The sequence below is a fragment of the Python bivittatus genome, unplaced genomic scaffold (genome assembly GCF_059951505.1).
Source record: "Python bivittatus isolate LINGU-HERP-01145 unplaced genomic scaffold, Pbiv_v1 ctg000020_np1212, whole genome shotgun sequence".
NCBI lineage: Eukaryota > Metazoa > Chordata > Lepidosauria > Squamata > Pythonidae > Python > Python bivittatus.
The window spans coordinates 26,107,208-26,114,647 of NW_028277030.1; the positions used below are offsets into that span (position 1 = coordinate 26,107,208).

A 7,440-nucleotide genomic window follows, 5' to 3' on the forward strand; every position below is an offset into this window, starting at 1 on the left:
TTATATTGCTGTAATGGAGATGTTCTTTCATTTTGACAGCCAAATGTATTTTGGTTTACAATTACAGCAGTGAAACTTACAAAGACTGCTGACCCATTTTGACGGTACGGCTCTAATGGTTTAGCAAAATTTTAAAATCTTTTGATTAATAATCAGATCGTTTTGATTAACTAATCAGCATCTGAAGAAGCAAAAACAAAAGCCACATATTTCCTTATAAAAGACAGAAAGGGCAGGCTTTAGTTTTGAAGAGGATGAGATATCTCTTGGAGACTTCATTGCTAGGTTTGCAGAGTCAGGTCATCATGGATGCCCTTGATCCTTGAATAAATTCTTCTGATTTACCAAGATGCACTTGAATTCTCCTTTGTGAACTCTCCATCAAAATCTCATGAGAGGTTCTTCGGTCTTATTCAGCTCTAGAGCAGACAGAAGTGTGCGTTCATTTTGTTCTGCTTCTCTCTGATGCCCCATATACAGTCGTGTGAAAAAGACAGTACACTCGCCTTTGAGTTCTATGGTTTTACTTATCAGGACATAATAAAAATCATCTGGTCCTTAGCAGTTCTCAAAAGTAGGTAAATACAACCTCAGATGAACAACAACACATGACATAGTATACCATGTCATCATTTATTTTACAAAAAGAAAGCCAAAATGGAGAAGCCATGTGTGAAAAACTAAGTACGCCTTATGATTCAATAGCTTGTAGAACCACCTTTAGCAGCAATAACTTGAAGTAATCATTTTCTGTATGACTTTATCAGTCTCTCACATTGTTGTGGAGGAATTTTGGCCCACTCTTTACAACATTGCTTCAGTTCATTGAGGTTTGCAGGCATTTGTTTATGCACAGCTCTCTTGAGGCCCACCACAACATTTCAATCGGGTTGAGGTCTGGACTTTGATTGGGCTATTGCAACACCTTGATTCTTTTCTTTTTCAGCCATTCTGTTGTAGATTTGCTGGTGTGCTTGGGATCATTGTCCTGTTGCATGACCCAATGTCGGCCAAGCTTTAGCTGTCGGACAGATGGCCTCACATTGGACTCTAGAATACTTTGGTATACAGAGGAGTTCACGGTCAACTCAATGACTGCAAGGTGCCCAGGTCCTGTGGCTGCAAAACAAGCCCAAATCATCACCCTTCCACCACCGTGCTTGACGGGTGGTATGAGGTGTTTGTGCTGATATGCTGTGTTTGGTTTTCACCAAATGCGGCATTGTGCGTTCTGGCCAAACACCTCCACTTTGGTCTCATCTGCCCAAAGGACAGTGTTCCAGAAGTCTTGTGATTTGTTCAGATGCAACTCTGCAAACCCAAGCTGTGCTGCCATGTCCTTTTTAGAGAAGAGAGGCTTTCTCCTGGCCACCCTTCCAAACAAAGCATACTTGTTCAGTCTTTTTCTAATTGTACTGTCATGAACTTTAACATTTCACATGCTAATTGAGGCCGGTAGAGTCTGAGATGTAGCTCTTGGATTTTTTGCAATTTCTCTGAGCATTGCGTGGTCTGACCTTGGGGTGAATTTGCTGGGACATCCATTCCTGGGAAGGTTGGCAACTGTCTTGAATGTTTTCCACTTGTGAATTATCTTCCTCGCTGTAGAATGATGGACTTTAAATTGTTTGGAAATGGCCTTATAACCCTTCCCAGATTGATGGGCAGCAACAATTGCTTCTCTAAGATCATTGCTGATGTCTTTACTCTTGGGCATTGTGTTAACACACATCTCAATGCTCAAGACCAGCAAACTCCTAAAACTTTGGCTTTTATAGAGGTAGTCACACTTGCTGATGATCAATTGATCAAGGGCATTTGATTAGCAGCACCTGGCTGCTACTTAGCCTCTTCATACCTATGGAAGCAGTAAGGGTGTACTTAGTTTTTCACACATGGCTTCTCCATTTTGGCTTTCTTTTTATAAAATAAATGATGACATGGTGTAATATGTCATGTGTTGTTGTTCGTCTGAGGTTGTATTTACCTATTTTTGAGAACTGCTAAGGACTAGATGATTTTTATTATGCCCTGATACGTAAAGCCATAGAACGCAAAGAGGGTGCACTTTCTTTTTCACACGACTGTAATTTGAGATGCCACCCAGTGATGCCACAGTGGAGACTAGGGACAGAGATAACGTTTATCCAACTGAGCTGTACTCCAGGAAGAAAAACTGTGAGTTGTTCTATATGAGCAGAGAAAATTTGAAGGACAGACAGGAGCAACTGAACTTCAGATTCACTTAGCTAGAGATAAACCATTTAGTGAGAAAATATGCAAGCCTAACATGAAACCCACATAGTTGCTTTAACCACACAAAACTCATCAGTTTTTTACTGCTTCTAGGTTTTCTTTTGACATGTCAAATTGCAATAAGTCTACATTTGCAGAATAAGGTAATTCAGTATGAAGTACATAAACTTACTTGCATGTGCTTCATAACTTAGAATGTGACGCAATGGAGATAAATGCACATGTTGTTAAATTATATTTTTCTGTCAAACTTTTGTCTATAAGTGGTAGTGTCTGTCTAAAGTTTTATGACTAGGAAGTTGTTAGAACGTTCCAAGGAAACTGCTGCTTTTTTCTTATTTCTTCCTCCTTGGAAAATTTCTGAAGCACTGACAAAATGCTTTCAGAAATAGGGTGAGGTGACTCTGTAAGATTTATGAGTGCCACTGCTTCAGCATTCCAGTTTGTAGCCAGACAATAAATGAAAACCCTGGATCATCTGTAGTGAGAAGCATCCGTGCATATGTTTGCACACTTTATGAGACATACTTCGTTATCCAGGAGTCAGTTTTAGGAATGCATACAAGACTTGTGCATATGATTCTTAGATTTTGTGTCACAAATAATAATGCATGCGCAAGAAAAACAATGTTTCAGTAGTTATGATATTCCGAATTGTTTTTAACTTGGCTCATAATAAAACCTTGTTTTCCAGATTGATTGATATGGCATGTTCAGAGTGGTATTGGTCATTTGATGATATTGATTATGATATTGATATTAATATTGATGATGCTGAGGACGATCTTGATGATAGCGATGATGGTAACAATGTGTTTGTTCTAAAGAGGTAAATGGATGAATATCTATAGGATAATGGATTGGTTTTCTTACAGCATACATTTTCGATTTTTCCCAGTAGAGGTTTATGTGCTGGCTTAAAATCTAATTAATAATAATAATAATTTGATCCACGCATGATTTTTTATTGCCTTGAAATTGTAATATCAAAATGCCTTATATTTACACATGCTTCTTACACGTGTGACTTTTCATGTATGGCTGCCTTTCTGCAAATCCATTTTTGAACATTCAGAACTATTCCTTGTTCTGTCACATGTTGCTACAAGCTCATATGTAGGTAACAACATATTTCTTTTAAAGTGTGATTCAGAGTTTAGCTGGTTACCTGCATATTGCATATATAACTTGATTTTCCATGCATTGGTGTGCCTTCTTGTAATAAACTGTGGTTTAAGTTGCTTTGCAAATGATAATCATATTAGAATAGGAATGATGGAAATTTCTTGTCTCCCCCACCACAGATTATTTTAAATTAGACTGGATTACCTAATTTCCAAATCACCTTTGAGGGGAGTGCAAGCTTCCCTTTGAATCCGATGAAAGCTAAATTTTATTCTGACGGCTACTCACTCACCCACCCCACCATCACCCCAAACCTAAACAACTTGCTTCATTGTAACCTAGAGGTTCATTTGTGTGGACTTTCTGTGGGGCACCTTTGTGACCAGGGGTATCCATTGTTGAGAGTGGTAAATTTTGCCCTGTGCGCACCATTCTCAGATACAATAGTGTAATCCCGATCCTGGAACAACTTTTGTTATTCTCTTCCCTCTAATAACAAAGTGGGTTGTGAAAATCAGTTTGAAATGAGAGTGAGTGGTCTCCCACAAACAAGATGTTGTGTATCTGAAAGGAAAGAAGTGAATGGCTGCTTAAGATAAATACATATACAAAGAGGATAGAGAACTTTTTGCTTTGCTGATGTGAACCAGACTGGTTGAGAGATCCAGCATTTCCTCACTGCCCATTGCTTCTGGCTTGGTATTTCCTTTAGAGCCCACAGACTATGAAGTTGAATCTACTATGTTTAAACTGACTGAGGTCTTTTCTTTTCTCAGCTAACTGCCTTCTGTGAATGCAGTTGACTCTTCATGGTGATCTTCATCCCACTGAAATAAGACAGAAACATTGTACAGGTTGTCCTTGAGTTACGACTGCAACTGGCACCAGGATTGCCCTTGCAAAGTGATGCGGTCGTAAAACGCAACATTATGTGACCACATTGCTTAGCGATGGCAATCCAGGCAGTCCCAGCTGTGGCAATCCAGACAGTCCCAGTTGTCATCGTAACCCAAGACGCACAGGTTGTTAAGGGGGAAGCAGAGGGAGTCCCAGATATAGAGCGTGAAGGTGCCGCGGGGGGTGGGAGAGGCCCTGAGGGCCCTGGTGCAGGCAACACAGGAGTTGGGGGAGGGAGTGCTCAGTGCGGCGCAAGCTGAGACAGGCGGGGGAATGAGGGTGCTGGGTGTGTGCTTGATGAGGAAACTCTCATACATGCACCCCCCCACACCCTCTTTCCTCCCATGCCTCTGTGGGATCGCAGGGAGGCCATGCACAGGCATGCACCCCTGTGCCCCTTTCCACGGCCTCCCTGTGATCACACATGCACACGCAGCACCGTCTTTCCGCAGCCTCCCTACAGATTGCAAACATGCATGCGCGCGCACACATACATGCAACCTATGCCCTCCTTCCCCAGCCTCCCTGCAATTGCACACACACCCCACACCCTCTTTCCCCAGCCTCTCTGTGATCGCATGCACTCCGCACCCTCATTCCCTGGCCTTTCTGAGCTTGCGTCACACCAAGCGCCCCCTCGCCTGACTCATGTGTGGTCTGCGCTGGGCCTCCCAGGGCCTTCCCCACTCCCCCACACCCCCCCATGCTCCTTACCTGGGATTCCCTGTGCTTCCCGTTTAAGACCCCATGGAGAACCAGGACTGCCTAGATTGCCATCGCTAAGTAATGTGATCACATGATGTTGCACTTTAAGACCACATCGCTTAGCGACAGCAGTCCTGGTCCCAATTGCAGTTGTAACTCAAGGACTACCTGTATTACGAAGATTCTTTTGAAGCTCCGTTCCACAACATCTCTCTTGGAAAGACTCACAACAGGGATTAAAAGCATGGAGAGTCATGAAGAATCTATCCTTATTCAGCTTTTTGCAGAGAAACGCTCCCAGCAACTTTGCCAAAAGAAAGCAACGGGTGGGAGGGTCATACCACATTGATGAGGACTGCATCTAAAAAAGTGACCATTATACTGTGTGTTGTATGTATTTTGGTGTGTACATAAATACATTGTATTGTAATGCTGCAAAAGTGTTTTTTAATTTTTTCCATTTTGTTTTTATAAAATGGTATTATTCATATTCCATTAATACAGTTGAAACTATGCACTTGTATAAAGCCATAATGTTGACATTTATATCATTCATACTTGTTTATGCAGCATGTCTGCACTCAGCAGTTAAATATAATGAAAAATCCCAGGTATGTACTCAGTTATTACCTAACAAGCAGTCTCAAGTCTTGTTTGGTCAGTTGTGAATGCCTTAAATTAATTTTGTTCCCTTCACGTTTATGCTCATTCTTGATATTTAAGAGATAAAAGAATGCCGAGGTTTACCAGCTCTTAAAATGCAATTTTGCTTTCTTGCAGAATACTATAGTGCACTATGATTACACGTAATAGTTTATACCAATGTGTCAGTCTATCTGGATGTGTATCTAATAGGTTTGAAAGGGGAGGAGGGATCAGCTAAACATTGCTTCCAGAAGCAATGAACTGGTAGTATTAGAACTACTATATATGTAACTTTCATGCATAGGTATTTTGAAATCAGTCCTTCGTACAATCCTCAGTATTAGTCACTGATTTTGTATTCTCTTTACTAAGTGCTATTTTGCCTTTTTTTTTCTTTTTCTTTTTGGCATACTATCCTAGCTGTGTGTTTTATTTCTGGAAAAATACCTATACCTATTTTTACATTTTCATCGCACAATGTCAAAGGAATTTTACAATAACTGAAAAATACTGTACATGTATTTTAAACCTTTCAGTCCTATTCTCTAAGCACATAGCTTTAGGAACAGGAAAATAATTTCATTTGTGTGTGTTTGAGAACTTATGGAAGGAAAAGACCATGAGGCACTTAATCTATTTTTTTTATTTTGTACAGAATATAATTTGTAAACTCGTTCATGCCATGTCCATAATTTATCCCACAAATGCATGTTTTGTATACAACTACTGGATGCTAGAACGTTTAAACACAATGAAAGGAAAGAAAGAAAGAAAGAAAGAAAGAAAGAAAGAAAGAAAGAAAGAAAGAAAGAAAGAAAGAAAGAAAGAAAGAAAGAAAGAAAGAAAGATTGGAGCCTTCACTTTGGGTTTTTTTTTTAATGTATGCATAGATATGCACACGTGTTGTATGATAGTAGGCTAATGGGATGCAGAATTGATTATTTGAACGAAGGGACTGATACATTTCACTAGATTTTGTTTTTGTTTCAGTAACAGGAATTGGGTATTTAAAAGGAGAGGACCAGGACTTATTTGATATCCCCATTGGAATGGGTGTAGAATTCACCAAGCAGGACTCCTATGTATTTCTCGCTGGCTTTTAGCAGGGCTCCTGCACAGTCATACGCAGTTACGTCTGAGCTTATCAGAGGCTGAGATCGTCTCTCATTCTTGCCCCCCTTGTTAGGAGTTCGCTTCAGTAGATCACGCACAAGAGATTTCAATTGGCTTGGACCAATAACATGCCTGTTTCCACTAATACACTGTGATTGAAGATCGTATACCTATAAATTGGTCTAAAAGTGCATATCACCATTTGCACATTTAAATATACCATTATCTTGGTTAATTTTTACAACTTCATGACACAGGGAAAGAATATTGTTTTGTGTGCTTGCTCTGAACAGGAAGTGTACAACAAAATATTTTAAAAAATGCATATTTTGCATATAAAACTGTTTAAACATGTATACAATAAACCTTGTTTCAATTCACTGATGGCATACATATATTATAAATTGTTATTTGTGAGATGATCTGAATTGGAAGAAATATATATTTTTTAAATAAACTATTTGAGTAAGATATTGATGTTAGCAAGTTGATTTTTTTTTAAAAAAAGTATATGAATAACAGCACTGTACTTGAAACTGTCATTGTATAGATTCAGTTGGCTCTTACATAGTTCTGTGGAAACCTATTAGAAAAAAGTAATTTTATTTAGTGCCTTTTAGGATTTTAAACACAGATCAGAACTTTGCTGTTAGAAAGAAGCCCAAGCATGATTTCCTCTTCATCCAAGAGGATGAGTTT

The 7,440-nt window shown here is 39.4% G+C and overlaps 1 long non-coding RNA gene across 1 annotated transcript; it reads left to right on the forward strand.

Moving 5' to 3' along the window:
• Positions 1–573: 573 nt before the first annotated feature.
• On the forward strand, positions 574–7,212 carry LOC148217012 (uncharacterized). The gene is made up of 2 exons (XR_015795282.1): positions 574–3,085; positions 4,158–7,212. It is a non-coding gene; the product is annotated as an uncharacterized LOC148217012 (long non-coding RNA).
• Positions 7,213–7,440: the final 228 nt, after the last annotated feature.